This window comes from Calliphora vicina, chromosome 4 (genome assembly GCF_958450345.1).
Source record: "Calliphora vicina chromosome 4, idCalVici1.1, whole genome shotgun sequence".
Taxonomy (NCBI): domain Eukaryota; kingdom Metazoa; phylum Arthropoda; class Insecta; order Diptera; family Calliphoridae; genus Calliphora; species Calliphora vicina.
Window position 1 is genome coordinate 113791564 of NC_088783.1, and position 27697 is coordinate 113819260.

The 27697-nt window shown below is 22.4% G+C and overlaps 1 protein-coding gene across 1 annotated transcript in view; it reads right to left on the reverse strand.

Moving 5' to 3' along the window:
- The window catches only part of LOC135957084 (uncharacterized), a 149113-nt gene that overhangs the window by 93992 nt on the left and 27424 nt on the right, over window positions 1-27697 (reverse strand). Inside the window, exon 3 of the mRNA XM_065507749.1 lies at window positions 16521-16579. The gene's annotated coding sequence lies outside the window, so the exon portion shown is untranslated. The remainder of the gene's footprint in view (window positions 1-16520; window positions 16580-27697) is intronic.

Genomic DNA, 27697 nt, shown 5'->3' on the forward strand with positions numbered 1-27697 from the left:
AAAAAATTTTTTATGAAATATCGAATCATTTATTGTTAAAATTTGTCCACTTGAAATAATAATATTCATACGAATAATCGAATAATTTTTAATCGATTAATCGAATAATTTTTAATCGATTATTCGAATAATTTTTAATCGATTAAATAGCTTTTTACGAAAATTAATTAATAATCGATTATTCGAATAATTTTTATTCGATTAAATATTTTTTTACGAAAATTCTTATCATTGAGTGTTTAAATTTGTTCACTTGAAATAATAATATCGATTATTCGTATAATTTTGATTTAATTAATCGAATTATTTTTTTTTCCAAAAAATTTTATAATTTATAATTAAAGTCTTTTAAAGATTAAAGTCTTTATGCTTAAAAAAATCTGACACAAATTTTTTCCAAGTCGCTTCTAAATATTTTCAAGTCGCAATAATATTTATTCGAATAATCGAATACATTTTATTCGAATAATTAGAGTATTTTTTTTTTGCCCAAAATCGTATCAAAAATATTTCACTTTTTCCGCATATTTTTTAATCGAATAACTTGTTTTCCCAAAAATCGTATCATTTAGTGTTACAATTTTACTCTTTAAATAATAATATCTATTCGATTTATAAAATAATTTATTTTCGAATAATTTTTATTCGAATAATCAATAATTTTTTATGAAAAATCGTATCATTTATTATAAAATACATAATCGAATAATTTTTTATCGATTATTCGAATAATTTTTATTCGATTAATCGAATAATTTTTTCCAAAAAATTTTATAATCTATAATTAAAGTCCTTTCACTTGAAACCCTAAATTTTTATGCATAAAAAATCTTAAACAAATGCTTTCCAAGTCTTTTCAAGTCGTAATAATATTTATTCGAATGGTTGAATAATCTGTTTTGGCGCAAAATCGCATCATACAATGCAAAAATATGTTCTCTTGAAATAATATTTTTTTTGAATCGAATAATATTCGAATATTTTTTATTCGAAAACCATTTGGGAAAACCAATTATTCGAATAAAAAATATTCGAATAATTGGTTTTCCCAAAAATCGTTTATTGTTTTAATTTTACACTTTAAATAATAATATTATTCGAATAATTAAATAATTTAGTTTCGAATAATTTTTATTCGATTAATCAAATAATTTTTTACGAAAAATCATATCATTTATTATTAAAATTTTAGCATTTGAAATAATAATATTCTATTCTAATAATCGAATAATTTTTAATCGATTATTCGAATAATTTTTATTCGATTAATCGAATAAAATTTTTTTTCCAAAAAATTTTATAATTCATAAATAAAGGCTTTTCACCTGAAATAATAAAATTTTTTTTGAATCGAATAATATTCGAATATTTTTTATTCGAATAATTGGTTTTCCCAAAAGCCTTTTAGTGTTTTAATTTTACATTTTAAATAATAATAATAATATTATTTTTATAATATAATAAAATAATTTAGTTTCGAATAATTTTTATTCGATTAATCAAAAAAATTTTTACGAAAAATCATATCATTTATTATTAAAATTTGAGCATTTGAAATAATAATATTCGATTCGAATAATTTTTAATCGATTATTCGAATAATTTTTATTCGATTAATCGAATAAAATTTTTTTTCCCAAAAATTTTATAATTCATAATTAAGGACATTTCACCTGAAACCCTGACTTTTTATGCTTAAAATTCTTTCTAAGTTATTTCTAAATTGCTTCAAGTCTTAGTAAATACGATTAAAAACTCTTGAAACACATGAGGAAAGTACTGGGAATTTTCCTTTTCAAAAAAGGGAAGGTTACCCAAGTTTAAGATTTCAAAAATCTAATGAAATGTTTCAAAGAAATCATAAAGGTAGAACTTTATATTGAGCTACTTCCCTTAATAAGTTTTCCTTTTAGTTTAGCTTTTCTTCTGCTATGTTGCATGCAACATCTAAATACTAATGCTAGCACTGTTGCATTTATCTCTATCTATATATGTTTAGAATGTCGTTTATGTGCTTTCAGTTTGTATACCAGCTACTTAAGGAAGGTTGTTGAAAAAATCTACTTGTAGATCTTTATTTTTGCACTTCTTTTTGTATTGGTTGGGTTTGCAAAAAATTTCATTTCCACTTGACTGGGAATAAAACAATAAATAATACGAGTGCAGCAGCAAACAATAAAATCTTAGTGCTATAAAAATTAAAACTTAAACATTTCTAAACAAGTTGCTGGTTGGTTGATTGCGTTGACTTGACTTGTAGCGCGCAGTTTTATCCAGTTTAGGGTGGGAGAACGAACGATCGTACGAACGATCGATGCTACGTTTGACTGCTGAAAGGGCAGCGATCGGTGTGAAAGAAACGAGTGGAAATAAAATGCATTTAATTAAGATTTGTTGGCATCTGCCTGCAACTGCAACTGGTGGCAAATCAAATAAACAACATGTAGTTGTTTTTGTTGGTTGCTGGTGTGTAGGTTGTACGACAACACTTTGACTTTTGCTACTGTCTGTCTTTCTTTGTTGTTCAGTTGTTGTCTTTTTATTTTATTTTTTCATCTTTAGTAAATTTTTGTTCGTTTTTTTGTCTTATAAAATCAAGAAAAGACCTTGTCAAGGCTATTTTAAGCTGAAAAATGTGTTTGCTCGAAAAACATGGTAACAAAATTGTTGTTGAGACTGATAAGGCAGCAAAATTTTTAAAAAGGCCTGGGAATTCAAACGATAAATTAAACCCAGCAATAAATATTTGGTAAAAAATTAAAGAAACCAACAATTCATACTTTCTGCATGGTCCTTCGAACCCTCTAAACTCTAATTCCATTGCAGTTTTTCAACAAACATTAAACCAAAACTCAGCTATATTATAATCTATTACAAATTCTTGTATAATAGTCATAAAATTTGCATTATGATGAATTTTAACCCAACCACTTTATGGTCCTTCGAACCTCAATATAAATCTGAATCACCAGCAATTCCTTATCAACTTAAACAATTGCTGGGTTTAAATTTCGCCCATTCTTCAACTGATGCAACAACTTTAGTCTTTGGCAACATTTAACAAATATTTAATTGATGATAGCTTTTTTCTTTACTGCAGCTGTTGATGACTCCTCAACTACGCTTTAGTTTTTATAAAAAAAAAATAAAACTTTTAATTTTATATTAAACAAATTAGTGAAACACTGGAGGAGGTTGTAACTATTTATCAACTACGTTTATGGAATTAATAATAATTATTTTGAAATTTATTCTAAAATAAAAAAAATGTGTGATTATTAACAGAGATTGCAATAAAACTCACCTTCACTTTAGTATTTCCCCTAGTCAGTAACAAAATAATAATAATAATAGATTTTTAATATTTATGAAAGCTAAAAAAAGGGAACAGTGAAGTAAAGGAATTAAATCATAGATTAAAACAAAACTTCACTTCATTTAACTACGTTTGGTATTCTAAAAGCAAAATAAATTCATAAATAATTAATCAAAAATTATTGCATAACATTAGAAAAAATCCCTAGTAGAATTTAATGAAGGAATGGACAATAAACAAAGAAATAAAATAATAATAAACAAGCTAAATAGTGTTGGCAACACTTAAACATTTAAAAAATTATGGGTTCAAATGATAAATAAAACAGAAATTAACCAGTAAGTGGCCAAGAAACAGTGGAGAAATAATAAAACAATTTTTTTGAACTTCAAACTTGACGAAAACTACATTTTTGGCTTAACTTAAAAAAACATATTTCCTTAAATTGTGAAAATTTAAAATCTTTAACTTGCAAATTCGTAAAGAAAAATTCGTCACATAAAAGACATTTTTATATTTTCTTAATCCACTAAAGAAATGGAACATTTTTGAATAACAAAGTTTTTTCGAACTTAAGTTCGAATTTTCGAACTTGTCCAAATATAGTGGAAAACCCTAACAGATAAAAAAAAAAATATATTTTCGTAAGCTGCTAAGAAAATGGAACATTTCTGAATTTCGAAAAATTTTTCGAACTTAATTCGAATTTTCGAACATTTAAAGAATTGAAGAAAAATTACAAAATTAAAGAAATTTTTAAATTTTCTTAATCCACTAAAGAAATACAACATTTTTGAATAACAAAGTTTTATTCGAACTTAAGTTCGAATTTTCGAAATTGGCCAAATATAGTGGAAAACCTTAACAGATAAAATAAAAAATTATATTTTCGTAAGCTGCTAAGAAAATGGAACATTTCTAAATTTCGAAAAATTTTTCGAACTTAAGTTCGAATTTTCGAACTTGTCCAAATATAGTGGAAAACCTTAACAGATAAAAAAAAAATTATATTTTCGTAAGCTGCTAAGAAAATGGAACATTTCTGAATTTCGAAAAAATTTTCGAACATTTAAAAAATTGAAGAAAAATTACAAAATTAAAGAAATTTTTATATTTTCTTAATCCACTAAAGAAATACAACATTTTTGAATAACAAAGTTTTTTTCGAACTTAAGTTCGAATTTTCGAACATAGCAAAATATAGTGGAACAACTTAGCAGCTAAAAAAAAATTTATATTTTCGTAAGCTGCTAATAAAATGGAACATTTTTGAATTTCGAAAAATTTTTCGAACTTAAGTTCGAATTTTCGAACATTTAAAAAATTTACAAAATTAAAGAAATTTTTATATTTTCTTAATCCACTAAAGAAATACAACATTTTTAAATATCAAAATGTTTTTCGAACTTAAGTTCGAATTTTCGAATATGAAAGAACTTTCCGAAAAATTTACAAAATCAAAGAATTTATTCTATTTTCATAAACTACTAAAGACATAGAAGATTTTCGTATTTCAAAAAATTTTTCAAACTTAAATTCGAATTTCGAACATGGCAAAAATTTTAAGAAAAATTCATAAACTACAAGAAATTTTTATATTTTCATTCTTGAATCTTAAAAATTTTTCGAACTATAATTCGAATTTTCGAACATGAAATAAATCCATGAAAAGTATACAAAATTAAATAAATTTTTATAAACTATTCATAAAAATTAAAATTTTAGCATTTGAAATTTGTTTTCGACCAAATGTTCGAATTTTTCAAACATACAAATAATTTGAAAAACTCCTCAAATTAAAAAAAATAAGTATATTTTCGTAATCTATGAAAGAAATTGAAGAATTTTCGTACTTCATACAAATTTCGAATTTAAGTTCGAATTTTCGAACATTCCAAAATCATAGGAAAATCTATTAAATTAAAGATTTTTTTTATATTTCCGTAAACTTATAAAGAAATAAAACATTTTCGAACATCAAAATTTTTTTACTTAAGTTCGAATTTTTCGAACATGGAAAAATTAATAAAATTAAAGAAATTTTTAAATATTCTACAACTACAAATGAAATGGAACATTTTCCAAGATCAAACATTTTTTCGAAGTTAATTTCGAATTTTCGAACACTGAAAAATATTATGAAAAATTCATAAAATTAAAAAAATAATTATATTTCCGTAAACTACTAAGGAAATAGAATATTTTTGTATAACAAAAACTTTTTCGAATTTAAGTTCGAATTTTCGAACATTGAAAAATATTATGAAAAATTCATAAAATTAAAGAAATAATTATATTTCCGTAAACTACTAAGGAAATAGAACATTTTCGTATAACAGAAACATTTTCGAACTTAAGTTCGAATTTTCGAACATTGAAAAATATTATGAAAAATTCATAAAATTAAAGAATTTTTATATTTCCGTAAACTACTAAGGAAATAGAATATTTTTGTATAACAAAAACTTTTTCGAATTTATGTTCGAATTTTCGAACATGGAAAAATCATAAGAAAATCTATAAAATTAAAGAATTTATTCTATTTTCACAAACTACTAAAGACATAGAAGATTTTCGTATTTCAAAAAATTTTTCGAACTTAAGTTCGAATTTTCGAAAATCGAAAAAAATTAAGAAAAATTCATAAAATTTAAGAAATGTTTATATTTTCTTAAACTACAAAAGAAATGGACCATTTTCATATATCTAAAATTTTTTCGAACTTAATTTTAAATTTTCGAACATTGAAAAATGTTATGAAAAATTCATAAAATTAAAGAAATGTTTATATTTTCTTAAAATACAAAAGAAATGGGACCTTTTCGTATATCAAAAATTTTTTCGAACTTAAGTTCGAATTTTCGAAAATCGAAAAAAATTAAGAAAAATTCATAAAATTTAAGAAATGTTTATATTTTCTTAAACTACAAAAGAAATAGAACATTTTCATATATCTAAAATTTTTTCGAACTTAATTTTAAGAAATTTGTATGTTCCCGTAAACTACTTAGGAAATAGAACATTTTCGTTCTATAGTCAGGACTATAGCCTGGACTATAGTCAGGACTATAGCCTGGACTATAGTCAGGACTATAGCCTGGACTATAGTCAGGACTATAGCCTGGACTATAGTCAGGACTATAGCCTGGACTATAGTCAGGACTATAGCCTGGACTATAGTCAGGACTATAGCCTGGACTATAGTCAGGACTATAGCCTGGACTATAGCCTGGACTATAGCCTGGACTATAGCCTGGACTATAGCCTGGACTATAGCCTGGACTATAGCCTGGAATATAGTCAGGTCTATAGTCTGGACTATAGTCTGGTCTTTTATAATCTAGTGTTTAGTCTGCACTATGCTTTAGTCTTTATTGCTTTCATTCCTTTAACCTTCTGTTTCTCTAAAACTAAATACCTTATTAAATATAAATTATAAACCAATTAGCGAAACTTTTTGATAATTTACAATATTTAATGATTTTTAAGTTTGAATGTATTGTATTTGAAACAGCAACACACCTTAGATTTATTAAATTGCGTAAAATAATGCTATTTTTTTTGTTGCAAATAAAGTTGGCAAATTCCCTACCAGTCAAATCAGTCAATCAATCAAAATATTTATTCAATTATAGATATTTAAGATTAAAAGAAAAATATCTATAATAAGCTGACATTTTCAAAGCTACTGTAAAGAGATTTGTTTGATAAGGCTGACAGTTAAAGAAAATAATGATAGTTATGATGTGATATGGTCCTTCGTAAGGTAAATTTGCTTTTAAACTGGTCCTTCGAACCCTTTAACACTTATTTAAAACATAAGAAGTGCTTTTATTTGAATTCATTAGTTTGTTTGGTCAGTAATTTTGCACTTATTTAAACAGTTTTTCTGCGTTCATTGAACTTTGTTCAATTTATTAACAAAATTGTGTGTTTTTTTAAAAAACAGCTTAAGACGCGACACGTTCTCCATTTAAACCAAATTATTTCTTCAGTTTATTTTTGTTGCTTTGTTTGTTTTTTGTTTTTTCCAATAATCTGGCATGGAGTTTATTAGCATTTTGTTTGGTGTGTGAGAAGCCGTTAGTTTTGCCACCAAAATAAGATGTAAAAGAAATAAAAATTAAAATAAATTTTAAATACAAAAACATTTTTGGTCGATTTTCTTTCCTTCTTTGGTGGCTGGCTGGCTAATTTCGGTGGCTTTAAGTTGCAAAGGAATTTTGCTTTGTTTTATTGTTTTATACTTATTAGCCATGGCTTTTGAAGCTTTTACCATTACAATACAGAAAAATATTTTGCAGCAGTAGTACGTGTTTATAAGAAAAAAACTACTTTACTTTTGTTATCGGCGGTCATCTGAAGCAAAGATAGAGAAAAAGAAACAAAACAGAAAAAACAAAAACAAAAACATTGCAAAACCTGGCATAATTGATCGTTATAACTGCTGGGTGAAACCTGTGCTGTATAGCCCCCCCTTTCAGTCTTGTTTACTAACTGTCCTATTGTTTATAAATCATAGTCCACAGGCACAGGGCTACTGAACGTAAATAAATAGCTAAGGAACAGTGGGCATTTTGTAAGTTCGAACATTTTTTTAAACTCAAAATACATAAATTTCTTTAGTTTTATGAATTTTTCTTAAATTTTTCGAATTTTCGAAAATTCGAACTTAAGTTCGAAAATGTTTTTGTTCCATTTCTTTAGAAGATTACGAAAATGTAAAAATTTCTTTGATTTTGTGAATTTTTATTCAATTTTTTCAATGTTCGAAAATTCTAAATTAAGTTCGAAAAAGTTTTTGATATACGAAAATGTTCTATTTCCTTAGTAGTTTACGGAAACATAAAAATTTCTTTGGTTTTGTGAATTTTTCTTAAATTTTTCGTATTTTCGAAAATTCGAACTTAAGTTCGAAAATGTTTTTGATATATGAAAATGTTCCATTTCTTTTGTAGTTTAAGAAAATATAAACATTTCTTTAATTTTATGAATTTTTCATAATATTTTTCAATGTTCGAAAATTCGAAATTAACTTCGAAAAAGTTTTTGATATACGAAAATGTTCTATTTCCTTAGTAGTTTACGGAAATATAATTATTTCTTTAATTTTAAGAATTTTTCATAATATTTTTCAATGTTCGAAAATTCGAAATTAACTTCGAAAAAATGTTTGATCTTGGAAAATGTTCCTTTTCATTTGTAGTTGAAGAAAATATAAACATTTCTTTAATTTTATAGATTTTTCTATGATTTTTCCATGTTCAAGATTTCGAATTAAAGTTTGAAATTTTTTTTGAAATACGTTCTATTTCTTTAGTAGTTTATGAAAATAGAATAAATTCTTTGATTTTGTAAATTTTTCGGGAAGTTCTTTCATATTCGAAAATTCGAACTTAAATTCGAAAAAAACATTGTTATTCAATAATGTTGTATTTCTTTAGTGGATTAAGAAAATATAAAAATGTCTTTAATTTTTAAATTTTTCTTAAATTTTTTTATGTTCGAAAATTCGAACTTAAGTTCGAAAATTTTTTCGAAATTTAGAAATGTTCCATTTTCTTAGCAGATTACGAAAATATAATTTTTTTTTATCTGTTAAGGTTTTCCTTTATATTTGGCCAAGTTCGAAAATTCGAACTTAAGTTCGAAAAAAACTTTGTTATTCAAAAATGTTGTATTTCTTTAGTGGATTAAGAAAATATAAAAAATGTCTTTAATTTTGTAATTTTTCTTCAATTTTTTAAATGTTCGAAAATTCGAACTTAAGTTCGAAAAATTTTTCGAAATTCAGAATGTTCCATTTTCTTAGCAGCTTACGAAAATATAATTTTTTTTGTTATCTGTTAAGGTTTTCCTTTATATTTGGCCAAGTTCGAAAATTCGAACTTAAGTTCGAAAAAAAACTTTGATATCTAAAAATGTTATATTTCTTTAGTGGATTAAGAAAATATAAAGATTTCTTTTATGTGATGAATTTTTCTTTACGAATTTGCAAGTTAAAGATTTAAAATTTTCACAATTTAAGGAAATATGTTTTTTTAAAGTAAGACAAAAATTAAGTTTTCTTCATGTTTGAAGTTCCAAAAATTAGTTTTATTATTTTTCCACTGTTTATTGGCCACTTATTGGTTAATTTCTGGTTTATTTATCATTTTAACCCATCATTTTTTAAATGTTTAAGTGTTGCCAACACTATTTAGCTTGTCTATTATTATTTTATTTCTTTGTTTTTTGTCCATTTTTTCATTAAATTTTACTAGGGTTTTTTTTCTAATGTTATGCAATAATTTTTGCTTAATTATTTATGAATTTATTTTGCTTTTAGAATACCAAACGTAGTTAAATGAAATGTTTTTCTTTCTTTATGACTTTTTTATTATTTTATTCTTTCATTGTTCTATGCCACAGGAATTTTAATTTTTTTTTGTAGCCTCTTAGCAGTGGCAGGCAGACTTTGTTCTTTATATATCCAAAGTAAGTCGTAATTATGGTGTTCTGTTGTCTTCATGGATCGTGATTAATGTTGAGCCATATAAACGAGCGAATAATGAACGAACAAACGAACAACAGCAGCAGCATTGTAAGGAATGTGAAATAATTTCTAAAAATAAATATTAGTTTGGTTTTTTTCAGCAAAAGATAAAACAATAAAAAAGAATCTAGAAGAATATTTTTGCAAAAAAAAAGAGAGGTATGCTAGACAAAATTTGCATGTAAAGATCCGGTAAGAGAAAAGACTACAAAATTAATTTGGAGTCATTTTAGGGTTAAAATGAAACCCTACTGCCAGTTTAAGGGTTAATTGTCGGATTTATTTGTTTAAAGTCTCACAAGTGATTAAATTATTTTATACAGCAACTTTTGAACTAATATTTCAAGTCATCTTCCTTTTGTTTAACCCCCCTCTTTCACCTACCCCTTCAATAAATTTACATTATAAACAAAAACTCATGAAATTAACATTTTTCAATAATTATTAATAAAAATCAAACAAAAAAAACTGTTAATAATAAAATATTTATAGCTGTGTTAACAATTACAGGTTTTGTGAATAATTTTGTTAACAAAAATTTCAAGAAATGATGACAGCCAGTGTAAAGATTTAAATATTTAAGGGAAATGATGATGGCAACAAATTCAATCATCATTATTTTTAAATTTTTAAAATAAAATATGAAAAATAAAAAAACAAGTAAGAGAGCTATATGCGGCTGTCTCGCAACCTTTATACCCTTCACCAAATTATATTTTAAAATAAAAATTTGAAATATTTTAAGGGAAACAAAATTTCGAATCTTTTTTTTCAAAATTTTTTAAAAAAAAAAATTTATTTCAAATTTATTAGAGAAAAAAATTTGCAACCCTTCACCAAATTATATTTTAAAATAAAAATTTGAAATATTTTAAGAGAAACAAAATTTAAAAAAAAAATTTCGAATCTTTTTTTCAAAATTTTTGAAAAAAAAATTATTTATTTCAAATTTATTAGAGAAAAAAATTAGCTGGAAAAAAAATTTTTTTTGTGAAAATAATTTCGGGTTAAAATTTGTTTCTCCCGATTTTGACCTATTGTAGGTCCGAATGACTATGGCGTTATATACGTCGTTGGAAAGGTCTTTCAAATATCTATCATTAGATACCCATATTGTCTATATTAATGAATTAGTAATCCAGATATTATTAGATACATAGAATAGGTAAAAAATCGAGGTTGTCCTAGTTTTTCCCTTATATCTCAGCCATTTATGGGCCGATTTTAAATAGTAAACGAACCGGTTCTATGGCGGATATATTGATGTATAAATGAAGTATGTAGGTTATTCGAGGGCTAGGTAAAGTTGATTTCAACATGAAGATTGAAAATATTTCTGTTAAAAAAAAAATTTCGGGTTAAAAAATATTTTCACCGATTTTTAGCCATTGTAGGTCCGACTGACTATGGCGTTATATATGTCGTTGGAAAGGTCTTTTAAATATCTTTCATTAAATACCCATATTGTCTATATTAATAACTTAGTAATGCAGATATGGATATTTAAATAGAATAGGTCAAAAATCGAGGTTGTCCTGGTTTCTTCCTTATATCTCAGGCATTTGTGGGCCGACCCCTCAAAGTCGCAATTGAGAAAAAAGTTATAAATTACAAACGTATTCACAAACTTATACACTCCCGGTGAAGGGTATAAACATTTTAAATTATTTAAATATAACAGAAATGAAAATATTTACCGAATGAAACTTACTTAAATAAACAATTTATAAATACAGGATTCGAAAAAGAATTAAAGAAATTTTTTTATTTAACAACAACAAAAATATTTGAAATTTATTTTGGTTTCTTAATCAATTAAGTAAACAAGAGAGCAACAAAAACGCAATTGGCTTAAAATAACAATTTTTTTTAAACAAGTTTCAACTTAAAAAAGGTAAACTTTGATGACCATTTAACAAAAATATATATTAAACAAAATTAATTTGAATATTTTTTATAACAGCTTATGCTAATTTAAATTTATTACAGTAAAAATAATTTGCGTTTTTCAATTTTAATAAAATTTTGAACAAACAAAACTTGAACACTAAATTATGAGAAAAAATTTGGAAAAATGTTCCAAATTTGAGGCTTTATAACTCAAATATATATTCATGAATTTTATCTATTTTTATTTTGACAATTCCTTAGACAAAGCTCTGTTAGTTCTTGTGTAAATATTGAACGATTTTGAAATAATTCAGATTTTTTTAAAAATTAAACATTTTTTTAAATTTAAATTTTTTTTTTTAATTTTTTTCGTTTTACCATAAGTTTGAAGGGTATTAATAGAAATATATTTGAAACGATTTAAATAATTTTTTATTTAAATGATAGCTTATGGTAATAGCTTTCAAATAAGGTCAAAATATTTAACAATTTTATGATTTGAAAATAATTTGTATCAAATTTCAGCAATCGCTTATTTCAGTTTGAACTAAGAAAATGTTCCAAATTTGAATCTTTATAACTCAAATATATATTCATGGATTTTATCAGTTTTTATTTTGACAATTCCTTAGGCAAAGCTCTGTTAGTTCTTGTGTAAATATTGAACGATTTTGAAATAATTCAGATTTTTTTTAAATTTAAACATTTTTTTAAATTTAATTTTTTTTTTTAATTCTTTCGTTTTACCATAAATTTAAAGGGTATTAATAAAAATATATTTGAAACGATTTAAATAATTTTGCATTTAAATGATAGCTTATGGTAAAAGCTTTCAAATATAGTCAAAATATTTAGCGATTTTATGGTTTGAAAATATTTTGTATCAAATTTCAGCAATCGCTTATTTTAGGTTGAACTAAGAAAATGTTCCAAATTTGAATCTTTATAACTCAAATATATATTCATGGAATTTATCAGTTTTTATTTTGACAATTCCTTAGACAAAGCTCTGTTAGTTCTTGTGTAAATATTGAACGATTTTGAAATAATTCAGATTTTTTTTAAATTTAAACATTTTTTTAAATTTAATTTTTTTTTTTAATTCTTTCGTTTTACCATAAATTTAAAGGGTATTAATAAAAATATATTTGAAACGATTTAAATAATTTTGCATTTAAATGATAGCTTATGGTAATAGCTATCAAATAAGGTCAAAATATTTAACGATTCTATGGTTTGAAAATAATTTGTATCAAATTTAAGAAATCGCTTATTTCAGGTTGAACTAAGAAAATGTTCCAAATTTGAATCTTTATAACTCAAATATATATTCATGGATTTTATTAGTTTTTATTTTGACAATTCCTTAGACAAAGCTCTGTTAGTTCTTGTGTAAATATTGAACGATTTTGAAATAATTAAATTTTTTTTTTTAATTTAAAAAATAAATGATGTTGCTACTTTAATTTGCATTTCCTTTTTTTTCATAGAGTTGATCAAAGTAACAAGTTCATTTATAATTTTAATTATTTGTTAATTTCTTAACATTTCAGTTCATTTTAGTTCAATGTTAATAAGATTTTGTTTTTGAGGCAAAAAACAATTCAATTGTTGTAAAAACGCGGCCAAAGTTTAAGACTTTTGTGGTCAAGTTTTTAGTTTTTTTTTTATTAAGATGATATTTAGTTTTATTCTTTTTTTTATTGTGACTAACAAATAATTGTGTTTAATTAATTATATTTTAAACACAATGTGGAACAAATTGTGGCTACAGGCTATTAACATGAAATTAATTTAAATTTGTTTAAAACAATTTGAGGTTTATGTTAAAACAGAAATTAATGATGTTGCTTAATTTGTCAGCCCAAAAGCCAATTTTTTATAATCAATTCGTTTTGGTTTTATGAAAAATTCTTGCAATTTTTTTTAGTTTTTAAAACTGAAACTAAAAGTGTTATTTAGCCGTGTCAAATTTTTTTGCAGACTCATTGCTTTTTCTTTGAAATTCCATTGTCACACACAATAAAATATAATTTCCGCGTTTTTTTTTTTTTGGCTCTAAATAAATATGAATGACATAACAACTTTTTTTCGCAATACGTGCTACTGTTTGTTTTGACAGAGGAAATTAAAAAAAATAAACAATATTTCTTTACTTCCACTTTTTTTTACTAGAAACTCAATAAATTCATAAAACAAACACTAGTTATTGCAATATAACTCGAAAGTTTTTAAACCAATTTTGCTGATTTTTGAACTATTCTATTGTATGAGAAATCTAAATATACAAATGAATTTTTCAAATTCTTTGTAATGAAGCTCAAAATTTGATTTAAACACACTTTGAAATTACAAATTTTCATTAAAACTTATTCAAAAACCAAAATCTTTAAATATTTCTACTGAAACAATATCAAAATCCTTTAATATATATTTTTATTACTAACTTTCAAAGTTAAAGAGAAATTCAAAAATATGAAAAAAAAAATTTAAAACATTTCAAATTTAAAAAATCTAAATTTTTTTTACAAAATCGTAAAATATTTGCTTTTCATTTACAAGATCATACTATAAGCTATTAAGAAATAAAAAATATTTTGAAATTCCTTTATATATATTTTTGTTATTAAGCTTCAAAAAAATTTTTTTTTTTCCAAACATTTTTTACAAAAATCCAAAATTTTTAAATTTTGTTTCAAAATCGTAAAAAATTTCTTTTTCATTTGATAGCCCTTAGCAAAATCTATTAGGATATGGAATATAATTTGAAATTCTTGAATATATATTTTTGTTATTAATGTTCAAAAATTTTTTTTCCATAAAATATTTTTACAAAAATTAAAAATGTTGAAATTTTGATTCGAAATCGCAAAAATTTTATTTTTCATTTGATAGAACTTAGCTTAATCTATTAGGCTATGTAATATAGACTGATATTCTTTAATAGATATTTCTGTTATTAGGTTTCAAACATTTTTTTCCGAAAAATTTTTAAAAAAATTTAATTTTGATTCAAAATCTTAAAAAATTTCTACATCAATTGATTGACCTTAGCTTAATCTATTAGAATATGGAATATAAACTGAAATTCCTTAATATATTTTTGTTATTAGGCTTCAAAAAAAAATGTGTTTTTTTTCCAAAATATTTTTACAAAAATTCAAAATTTTGATTTGAAATCGTAAAATATTTCTTTTTCTTGTGATAGACCTTAGCTCAATCTGTTAGAATATGGAATATAAACTGAAATTTCTTAATATATATTTTGGTTATTAAGCTTCAAAAATAAATTTTTTTACAAAAATTCAAAAATTTTCAATTTTGATTCGAAATCGCAAAAAATTTATTTTTCATTTGATAGCCCTTAGCTTAATGTATTAGGCTAAGGAAAATAAACTTAAATTCTTTAATATATATTTTTGTTATTAGGGTTCAAAACAAAATATTTTTTTTTACAAAAATAGAAAATTTTAAACTTTGAAAAATTTTAATTTTGTTCCAAAATCGTAAAAAATTTCTTTTTCATTTGATAGACCTTAGCTTAATCTAATAGGCTAAGAAAAAAAAATTGAAATTCTTTTATATTTATTTCGGTTATCAGGCTTCAAAAAAAAGTTTTTTTTTCCAAAAAAATTTTACAAAAATTCAAAATTTTTAATTTTTGTTTCAAAATCCTAAGAAATTTATATTACAATTAATAGACCTTAGTTCAATCTGTTAGATTATGGAATATAAAATGAAATTTCTTAATATATATTTTGGTTATTAGGCTTCAAAAAAAGTTTTTTTTTCCCAAAAAATTTTACAAAAATTCAAAATTTTGAATTTTTGTTTCAAAATAGTAAAAAATTTATATTACATTTAATAGACCTTAGCTCAATCTATTAGAATATAGAAAATAAACTGAAATTCTTTAATATATATTTTTGTTATTATGCTTCAAAAATTTTTGCAAAATTCAAAAATTTTAAACTTTGAAAAAATTTAATTTAGTTTCAAAATTATATGAAATTTATACATCATTTAATAGGCCTTTATAAATCATTTAATGGATATGGAAAATGAACTGAAATTCTTTAATATATATTTTTGTTATTGGGATTAAAACAAATTTTTTATACCATAAAATTTTTAAATTTTTATTCAAACTCATAAAAATTTTCTATTTCATTTAATAGACCTAAGCTTAATCTATTAGGCTATGGAATATAAACTGAAATTCTTTAATATATATTTCTGTTATCAGTCTTCAAAAATTAGTTTTCCAACAAATTTTGAAAAAAATTTAAAATTTTGAAAAAAATTTAATTTTAATTCAAAATCGTAATAAAATTATATTTCATTTAATAGACCTTAGCTCAATCTGTTAGAATATGGAATATAAACTGAAATTCTTTTATATATATTTTTGTTATTATTCTTCAAAAAAAATGTTTTTTTACAAAAAATTAAAAAAATTTCAATTTTGTTTCAAAATCGCAAAAAATTTCTTTTCCATTCGATAGACCGTAGCTTAATCTATTAGGCTATGGAATAAAAACTGAAATTCTTTAATATATATTTCAGTTATTAGGCTTCAAAAAAAATGTTTTTTTCCAAAAAAATTTTACAAAAAATTAAAAAATTTTCAATTTTGTTTCAAAATCGCAAAAAAATTCTTTTCCATTCGATAGACCTTAGCTTAATCTATACTGCTATGGAATATAAATTGAAATTCTTTAATATATATTTCAGTTATTAGGCTTCAATCTTCAAGAAAAAAAAAAGATATAAACTCACCTTAAAAATGTTTATTAAAAACGAGTTAAAATTCCTCAGGGATTTGGAAAATATTTTAGCTGAAAATAATTAAAAGAAATATGTTAATAAAAGAAGAATTTTTAGAAAAAAATTTCAAAATATTTTGGCCATAAGTGACAACTAGATAGGTAAACTAAAACCTAACTCTATTGTCGAAAACTTAATTCATTAATCTGTGATATCTGTATGTCTCCTTCCGTTCTATGTATTTGTTGAATGCTTTTAGCATAAATTACATAAAATTGGGAACCCAACCTCTTCAAATCTTCTTTTTCTCCGAAAAGTCAATGACTCTTTTGAATATTTTTTTAAACAATTTTTTTTTTCGCTCCTCTCTCTTCTATTACTTCTCTTTCCAATTATGAATATAAAACTAGTCCAACCGCCTTTAATTTATCTCTTAAACAAAATCAAATTTCAATCAAATTGATCAATCATTGTCTAGTAAATTTGAAAACCAAAACAAAATGTGTTACAATTTCCATTTTGTGACTGATTATTTTGACTACCAAAACCTGCCATAATGAGTTTGTTTATTTAAACTATTAAATTAAATTTGCATAAATTTAAATATAAACACGCATTTTGTTTAACTCAAAAGAAAAAATCAAAACTTTATGAAGAAAAAAGCAAATCAATGATAAATAATAAAATGCAATTTAAATGTGAAAAACAAATGTATAGACAGATTTAAAATGACAATAAAATTGTTATGATAAATTATGGCATGACAAAATACGATTAATGTTGAGAAATACAAATCACATGATTTGGAAATTAAAAATTATATGTTTGAAATAAAGATAAAAATATAGAAAAAAATGTATTTTCAGGGAGAGAAAAATCTCAGGAATGAAACTGGCCAGTCTTGAGTTTATAGAAGAGAGAGGAAAATCTTTGCAATAACCTCTCCTCTCTCATGTAAAAACTTAAGACTTGCGCAAGTCTTAATATTGAAAATCTTTCATATATTTCTGTATTAAATGATTTCATCATTTTAAAGACTTTTTTCCTCCATGACTAATAATCTTCTTTGGTAATTGATTTTTTATTTCTTTACAAAATTTTGCTGAATTATTTTGCAATTTACTTTAACAATTTACTGAAATATTTAACATCTTTTATTTATAAATTTTTATTAACAATTTTTTTGTTTGTCTAGCCAGAGAAATCGTTACTAATTGTTAAAATAAATAACAAACAAAAAAATAACAAACAAAAAGCATAAATAAATACTAAAATTAATAAAATAACAAATAAGAGAGCTATATTCGTCTAAAACGAATCTTAAATATCCTTTACAAAAGTGAATAATTTTTTTTTGACAAAAAATTGTTGCTAAAAATTTTATTAATGAATAAAATAAGATTAAAAAAAAGTTAAAATTTTTTTTTTTGCTGAAAAAAAATTTGTAAAAAAAAATATTTTGATCTATTTTTGCCCACTGTCGGTCCAAATTACTATGACGTTATATACATCGTTGGAAAGGTCTTTGAAATATCTATCATTTGATACCCATATTGTCTATATTAATAACTTAGTTACCAGGATATAGATAAACAAATAGAATAGGTCATAAATCGAGGTGGTCCTGGTTTTTTGCTTATATCTCAGTTATTTATGGTCCGATTTTCCCGATTTTTAAAAGTAACCCAACCGGGACTATAGCGGATATATTGATGTATGAATCCCAAATGAAAGTTATTTGGGGGCTACGCAAAATTGATTTCAACATACAGATGGTTAGACGGAAATGGCTATATTGACTCAGCTAGCTATAATTATCCATCATATATTCTTAATGGAGTTGCAAATCAAAAATATAGAAATTACAAACGTAATGACAAACTTATATCTACCCCTTGACGCTTCTGATGAAGGTTATAAAAATATATTGAAAAAATTATGAATAAATGAAAAATGAAAAGAAAAAAAAATTTTTTTTTTTAAAAAAAAATTATTGAAATTCCAATATTTTAGCACCTTTTTTAACAAAACCGTTAGTTTAAGGCATATTTTCCCCCTTTTTTAGCCATAGTTTTGTATAAATATTGCTAAATATTAACATTTTGTTAATATGAAAATTAAATATATTTACAATGAAATTTGCATGCATTTCCTGCAATTATTTTAAAATCTTTTAGCAAGTAAATATTATTTAAGATTTCCACATTTCATTTGCCACAACAAAGTTACTTTTAAACAAAAGTTTTGCATAATCAATTTCAAAATATTCAAGAGTTTATTTAAAAGCTAGATGATAATTTACATTTAGTTATTTCCATCAACTGAATGTAAATTAGAATAAAAATAAGCGGATGTGACAACTAAAAAGTATGAAATAAAGCATTATACAAAAAAGAACTTAAGTCTAGCTAAAACTCTAAGATTTAAATAGAAATCAATAGAATTCAACAAATATATTTCTAATATAAAAATTTAATACTATTTTGCAGCAGATGATAGAAAACACCTTAAACTATCAGAAACATTTAAAATTTTTTAAAAATATTTTTATATGTTTTTATTATTATCAAGCAAAGTTTGATAAAATTTTTTAAATATTGAAAAATTTTTTTCTTTAAGAAAAAATTTTGAATTTATATAAAATTGGTTTTTATACAAAAACGGAAAAATATTTTTCACCTTATAATAGAAGACAGCTTAAGCTTTTAAAACATTTCAAAACTAATTCAAAATATTAATATATATTTTTTTAATTCTAAAGCAAAGTTCGGTAAAATTTTGAAATTATTTGTCATTATACAAAATTAAAGTTGGTTCCACAAATTTGCTTTTAACAACAAAATTAAAAATTTTTTTTCTTGAGCTAATAGAAGACACCTATGACTTTTAGAATCAAATTCAATTTATTTAAAATATTTATATATATTGCTTTAATTTTAAAGCAAAGTTTGAAAAAATTTTTAAAATATTGAAAAAAAATTTTCTTTAAGAAAAAATTTTGAATTTGAATAAAATTGGTTTTTATAGGAAAATTGAAAAATATTTTTCACTTTATAATAGAAGATATCCAGAGCTTTCAAATGTATCACAATTTAATAAAAATATTTATGTATTTTTTTTTTAATTTTAAAACAAATTTTGATAAAATTTTTAAATTGTTTGTTATTATCTAAAACTACAAGTATATTTGTTTACACATATTTGCTTATAACAACAAAATTGAATATTATTTTTCTTTAACTGATAGAACACATCTTGGACTATTTGATGTAGTTGAAATTTATTGAAAATATTAATCTATATTTATTTAATTTTAAAGCAAAGTTTGATAATATTTTTAAAATATTGAAAAAAAATTTTATTCAAAAAAAAATTTTGAATTTAAATAAAATTAGATTTTTATAAGAAATTCGTAAAATATTTTTCCCTTTATAATAGCAGACTGCTAAAAGTTTTAAAATATATCAAAATTAATTCAAAATATTAATATATATTTTTTTAATTCTAAAGCAAAGTTGGCTAAAATTTTAAAATTGTTTGTCATTATATAAAATTTGATTCCACAAATTAGCTTTTAACAACAAAATTCAAAATTATTTTTCTTTAGCTGATAGCAGACACCTTGAACTATTTAAATTAGTTGAAATTTATTTAAAAATATTTTTTAAAATTTTTTTTAAAATTTTCAAGAAAATTTTGAAAAAAAAATTTTCTTTAGGAAAAATTTTTAAATTCAAATAAAATTAGGTTTTAATACGAAAACTGAAAAATATTTTAATCCTTTTAATAGAAAACAGCTAATACTTTTAAAATATATCAAAATTAATTCAAAATATTTGTATATTTTTTTTTAATTTCAAAGCAAAATTTGGAAAAATTTTGTAAAATTTCAAAAATTAATATATTTCACCGTAAATATAAAAAATACTATAAAATTTTTGTTGTTTAAAAAATTCACAACATTTTTATTTTATCTGATAGCTAAGACCATAAGCTATCAAATAAATATTTCAAAGGAATAATCCTTTTAATATATATTTTTTAAATATTACATCAAAGTTGTTCAATTTTCAAAATTTAAAAAAAATTTTATTTTAAAACTTAAAGTTATATAAAATTGTTTTTAATTCAAAAATGCACCATATTTTTCCTGCATCTAATAGCTAACACCATTAGCTTTAAAATAAATATAAAACAGATGGAATCCATTAATACATATTTTTGAAAAATCTCATCAAAATTCAACAATTTTAAAAATTTATGAATTCCTTACAAAAATATAAAAAACTCTAAAAAATTATTTTTAATCAAAAAAAAGCACAATATTTTTCTTTTAGCTGATAGCTAAGACCATTAGCTATCCATGCTATATATCAGGGATAGAATCGTTTAATATATATATTTCAAAAATCTCATCAAACTTTGGTAATTTTCAAAATTGAAAAAATTCTTAGCTCAAATTTTAAAAATTCTGTAAAATTATTTTTAATCAAAAAGTAGCACAATATTTTTCTTTTAACTGATAGCTAAGACCATGAACTATCAAAGCTATATATCAGGCATAGAATCGTTTAATATATATATTTTAAAAATCTCATCAAACTTTGGTAAATTTCAAAATTGAAAAAATTTTTAGGTTAAATTTTAAAAATTCTGTAAAATTGTTTGTAATCAAAAAGTAGCACAATATTTTTCTTTTAACTGATAGCTAAGACCATGACCTATCAAAGCTATATATCAGGGATAGAATCGTTTAATTTATATATTTTAAATATTATAGCAAAGTTGGCCAATTTTCAAAATTTATGATTTACTTATGTAAACATAAGAAGTTCAGTAGAATTATTTTTGTTGTAAAAACGCTCAATATTTTGCTTTTAAAAGATAGCTAAGACCAAGACCTATCACAAAATTATCTTATATATAGAATCCTTTAATATTTATATTTTATATATTACATCAAAGTTAGGCTAATTTTCAAAATTTAAGAAATTTTTAGTTAAATACTTAAAGTTGTATAAAATTGTTTTTAATTCAAAAACGCTTAATATTTTTACTTTAGCTAAAAGCTATAACCAGTAGCTTTTAAAAAAATTTATAAGAGATAAAATCGCTTAATATATATATTTTATATATTACATCAAAGTTAGGTTAATTTTCAAAATTTAGAAAATTTTTAGTTAAATACTTAAAGTTGTATAAAATTGTTTTTAATTCAAAAACGCTTAACATTTTTTCTTTAGCTGAAAGCTATAACCAATAGCTTTCAAACAAATATATAAGAGATAAAATCGCTTAATATATATATTTTAAATATAGCATCAAAGTTTCTCTATTTTTCCAAATTTATGAATTCTATAGGAAAATATAAAAACTTTTATAAAATTGTTGTTGTTGCAAAAACTTATAATATTTTAACTTTATGTGATAGCCAACACCAAGAGCTTTTAAAGCTTTAAAACAAAAACAAAATCGCTTAATATTTATATTTGAAATAAGGACTCAAAGTTATGCCAAATTTTTAAAATTTATAAATTCCTTAAAAAATTTTTAAAAGTTCCACAAAATAGTTTTTACCACCAAAACTGAAAATATTTTTCCTGCAACTAATAGCTAAGGGCATTTGCTAATAATGCTGAGAATTTCATTTAATTTCCTTTATATATTGTGGTTTTATATAACTCCAAACTTTCAAACTTTATTAAGGATTTAAATTTTTTTTATTATTTTTTTTCTAGCTGTGTAAGGTTTTCAATTATTTTTCAAACTAGTTTTTGTTTTTTTTTTTATTTTAAACATTAAAACAAAAATTACTTTTTAAGCTCATAAATTTCACTAAATTTTTGTTGTTTTTATGGTCAGTTTTAACAAAAACAATTTAAGAACCTGAAATCATAAAAAAAAATTACAGTCAGTAGGTCACTGTTTTTTTTTTTAACAAAGTATGTAATAAAAATCGAGTTATTAATCGTTATTTTCGTTATTTTTTTCAAATTGTCTTTAAAAACAAAGTTAAAGCTGTTTTAAAAACATAACAAGAAAATTTGTTAAACAAAATTGTTAAAATCGTGGCTTGTTTAATACAGAATTTCATTCATTAATGTGTAACAATAAAAAAGAAATACTACAAATAAAAAATTCAATTTAATTGTTGTTCAAAAACCTTAATTGTTATGATTTTATGCAAAGCAACAAAAACAAAATTATTTTTTTTATTAGAAATGAAGTTAGAAAAAAAAAATTACAGTAGAATCTGTAAAACAGCTAAGCCCACAAGAGTTTCTAAAAAGCCTTCTACAACTATTTATTTTAAAGAATATTTATAAAAATCATAATTTCCCAAACCAGTTTCATCCAAATTCTACTGTCTTTTTGAACACATGCTGTTTTTGCCTTATTTTTACTGGGTTTGTCTGGTGTTTGTGATTGTATTTACTCTCTCATGTGTTCTTGATCAAAATCAACCATCAATTTGTTTAACTCTATTGAGGTTAAATGGGGATTTCTTTTTCTTATTTTTCTTTAGATTATTTACAATACAATTCTTTCTGTTAAAAAGTAAAGGTTTTCATGGGATTTTTTTTACATTTAGAAACAAAAAACTAAATAGTTTTTTTTCTAAAAATTTTTAGAAAGTACTTTTCATATCACAACAGATAAAGAAAAAACCTTGAGATTAGTTAGAAATATAAACAATTAGAATCGATTAATGAAAGTTTAAAGCAACTCTAAATGATTTTCATAGAAAAAAAATGGGGAAAATCATTTTTACTACTTTTTTTTTGGATAAATTATTAATTTTTTAAGAAAAATTATTTTAAAATTTCATTAAATATCTTAATATTAGTTTAATTACTTTAAATATGTCAAGTTTTGGCGTTATTCTGATAAATTTTTCAAGAAGTACTTTTTCAAAAAGTACCAAATTTAGTATTTTTTTACTATAATTATTTTAAAATGTTCTTTTTTGCTTAAATGCATTAAATTAATAGTTTGGTACTTTTTTTAAAAAAGTACCAAAATAAGTACTTTTCTAAAAAGTACTAAATGTAGTAGTATTTTACTGAGAATGACCCAAAATTTAGTTTTATGCTTAAATATAAACAATTAAGTAGTTTGGTACTTTTTTGAAAAAGTACCATTTAAAGTACTTTCTAAAAAAAGTACCAAACTTAGTACTTTTTTACTATAATTATTTCAAAATGTTCCTTTGCGTTTAAATACATGAATTTTAATATTTTGGTACTTTTTAAAAAAGTACCAAATTAAGTACTTTTTAAAAAAAAAGTACTAAATGTTCTACTTTGTTACTGAAATTCATTTCAAATGTAGTTTTTTGCTTAAAAATAAACTTAATAGCGTTAATCTGGTAAATTTTTCAAAAAGTACTTTTTTAAAAAAAGTACCAAATTTAGTACTTTTCTACAATAAGTATTCCAAAATGTTTTTTTTCAATCAAATACATAAAATTTCATAGTTTGGTACTTTTTTGAAAAAGTACCAAATTAAGTACCTTTTTAAAAAGTACCAAATGTAGTAGTATTTAACTGAAAATGACCCAAAATTTAGTTTTATGCTTAAATATAAACAATTAAGTAGTTTGGTACTCTTTTGAAAAAGTACCATTTAAAGTACTTTCTAAAAAAAAGTACCAAAATTAGTACTTTTTTACTATAATTATTTCAAAATGTTCCTTTGCTTTTAAATACATGAAATTTAATATTTAAGTACTTTTTTAAAAAAGTACCAAATTAAGTACTTTTTTAAAAAAAGTACTAAATGTTCTACTTTGTTACTGAAATTCATTTCAAATGTAGTTTTTTGCTTAAATATAACCAATTAAGTAGTTTGGTACTTTTTTGAAAAAGTACCTTTTAAAGTAGTTTCTAAAAAAAGTACTAAAATTAGTACTTTTTACTGAAATTATACCGAATATTGTCTATTGTTTCATTGTCTTAATATTAGTTTAATTACTTAAAATATTTCAAGTTTTGGCGTTATTCTGATAAATTTTTCAAAAAGTACTTTTTTGAAAAAGTACCAAATTTAGTATTTTTTTACTATAATTATTTTAAAATGTTCTTTTTTGTTTAAATGCATTAAAGTTAATAGTTTGGTACTTTTTTGAAAAATTACCAAAATAAGTACTTATTTTAAAAAGTACTAAATGTTATACTATTTTACTGAAAATGACCAAAAATGTTTAATTTTGCTTTGATATAACGATTTAAGTAGTTTGGTACTTTTTTGAAAAAGTACTTTTTGAAAAATTTAAAGTACTTTCTAAAAAAAGTACCAAATTCGGTACTTTTTTACTATAATTATTCCAAAATGTTATTTTTTGCTGAAATACATGAAATTTAATATTTTGGATGTAATAATATTTTACTGAAAAAGACCCAAAATTTTTAATTTTGCTTTAATATAACCAATTAAATAGTTTGGTACTTTTTTGAAAAAGTTCCATTTAAAGTACTTTCTAAAAAAAGTACCAAATTCGGTGCTTTTTTAATATAATTATTTCAAAATGCTATTTTTTGCTTAAATACATGAAATTTAAAAATTTGGTATATTTTTGAAAAATTTTCAAAAAGTACATTTTTTAAAAAAGTACCATAATTATTTTAAAATGGTCTTTTATGTTCAAATACATTAAATTTAATAGTTTGGCACTATTTTTAAAAAAGTACCAAATTAAGTACTTTTTTTAAAAAGTACCAAATTTAACTATTTTACTGAAAATGCACAAAAACGTTGCTTTTTGCTTAAATATTTAAAAAAAAGTACTTAATTTGGTACGGAAAATCCATCCAAATGATGTTTTTTTGGTACTTTTTGAAAAATGTTCAAAAAGTACTTTTTTTAAAAAAGTACCAAATTTAGTATTTTTTTACTATAATTATTCCAAAATGATATTTTTTGCTTAAATACATTAAATTTAATAGTTTGGCACTATTTTTAAAAAAGTACCAAATTATGTACTTTTTTGAAAAAGTACCAAATTTAACTATTTTACTGAAAATGCACAAAAGTGTTTAATATTGCTTTAATATAACCAATTAAGTAGTTTGGTACTTTTTTGCAAAAGTTCCATTTAAAGTACTTTCTAAAAAAAGTACCAAAGTTCTACATTTAGAACTTTTTTTAAAAAAAGTACTTAATTTGGTACTTTTTTTAAAAAATATTTAAGCAAAAAATAACATTTTGGTGCATTTTCAGTAAAATAGTTAAATTTGGTACTTTTTGAAAAAATATTCAAAAAGTACTTTTTTTAAAAAAGTACAAAATTTTGTATTTTTTTACTATAATTATTTTAAAATGTTCTTTTATGTTCAAATACATTAAATTAAATAGTTTGGCACTATTTTTAAAAAAGTACCAAATTAAGTACTTTTTTTAAAAAGTACCAAATTAAGTACTTTTTTACGATAATTATTCAAAAAGGTTCTTTTTCAATCAAATACATTCAATTTATTCGTTTGGTACTTTTTTGAAAAAGTACCAAATTAAGTACTTTTTGAAAAAAGTACCAAATTTAGTATTTTTTTACAATAATTATTTTAAAATGTTCTTTTATGTTCAAATACATCAAATTTAATAGTTTGGCACTATTTTTAAAAAAGTACCAAATTAAGTACTTTTTTACGATAATTATTCAAAAATGTTCTTTTTCAATCAAATACTTTAAATTTAATAGTTTGGAACTATTTTTAAAAAAGTACCAAATTAGGTACTTTTTGAAAAAAGTACTTTTTACGATAATTATTCAAAAAGGTTGTTTTTCAATCAAATACATTCAATTTATTCGTTTGGTACTTTTTTTAAAAAGTACCAAATTAAGTACTCTTTTAAAAAATTAAAAAAATTTGTACTTTTTTATGGAAAATTTCACAAAATGTTCTAATTTATTTAATTTTATTAAATTTAATGGTTTGGTACTTTTTTGCAAAAAGTACTAATTAAAGAATTTTCTAAAAAAAAGTACCAAATTTAGTACTTTTTTGTATTTGTTTCAAGAAAATTTTATTTTCATTTGTATCTTTAGTCTGTTATTTGTCTAAGTAATTTTTGGAAAAACTTCCAATTTTAGTACTTTTTTTTAAATAAAATAGTAGCAAAAGCATTTTGATCACATAATTGTTTCATTCTAGAGTCTTAGTACAGCCTCAATCATTTTTTTAGTTCAGCATCAATTGCAGGTCTTTATGTAGCCTTTCATAAACTTCAATCATTTTATAACTAAATATAAAATTTTATATCCTCCTCAACCTCAATTTTCCACATATTTTTCTTGAAATTACTTAATATTTTAGCAACCAACCACATTTTAATGTTAAATTTACAGCACTAAAAGCCATAAATTAACACCGGAAATTTTTCGTAATCCATATTATTATTTAAAAAAAAAACTAAAATTCTTTTCATATGTGAGCATTAATCTAATATTGTTGTTTGGCTTTTTTTTTTTCAGAAAACCATAAAAACAGACCGCCATAAAAGTCATGTAAACAAAAGACTTTTTTTAAAAAAAAGTGTTAATTTACGTTTGGCCTGCTGCACCTGCAGTCTAACTAACAAGTAAATAGCAAGACTTAACTCTGAGCTACTACTGAATGGCAAGATAGAAATAGTTTTAGAAATAGTAGTAGTAACAATAATCATATTATTAGTTGAGAGATTGTTAAATGTAATTAAAAACCAGAGGGAAGTTCCAACAGATCTACATAAAGTTGAAAAGAATGAAACAAAACAAGAATCATTTTTTAAAAATGAACAAAATGATTATTAACATGATGAAGAGGCTGATGGTTGGTTGGTGGTCGTTCACTTTTTCGAACACAGTATTTTTGCAGAGCTACAAAATCAGTGGTAACAACAACGTCTCTAGAAAATTTTAGCATTGTTTAAAACGCCAAAGAATTATGGAAAAATTGTGTATAAAATTATTTAAAAAAAAACAATTTTTTTTAAGTAGTAACAAAAATACTACTAAATGGTACTTTTTTAAAAAAAGTACTAAATTTCTTAATTTTTATTAAAAAGTACTAAATTTGTTGGCAAAAACATTGTAGTAATCTATAAAAATAAATTTACAAAAAAGTACTAAATTTGGTACTTTTTCAAAAAGTACTCAATAAAGTATCAAACTAAATACGCTGATTAGGTACTTTTAACATAACCAAAATACA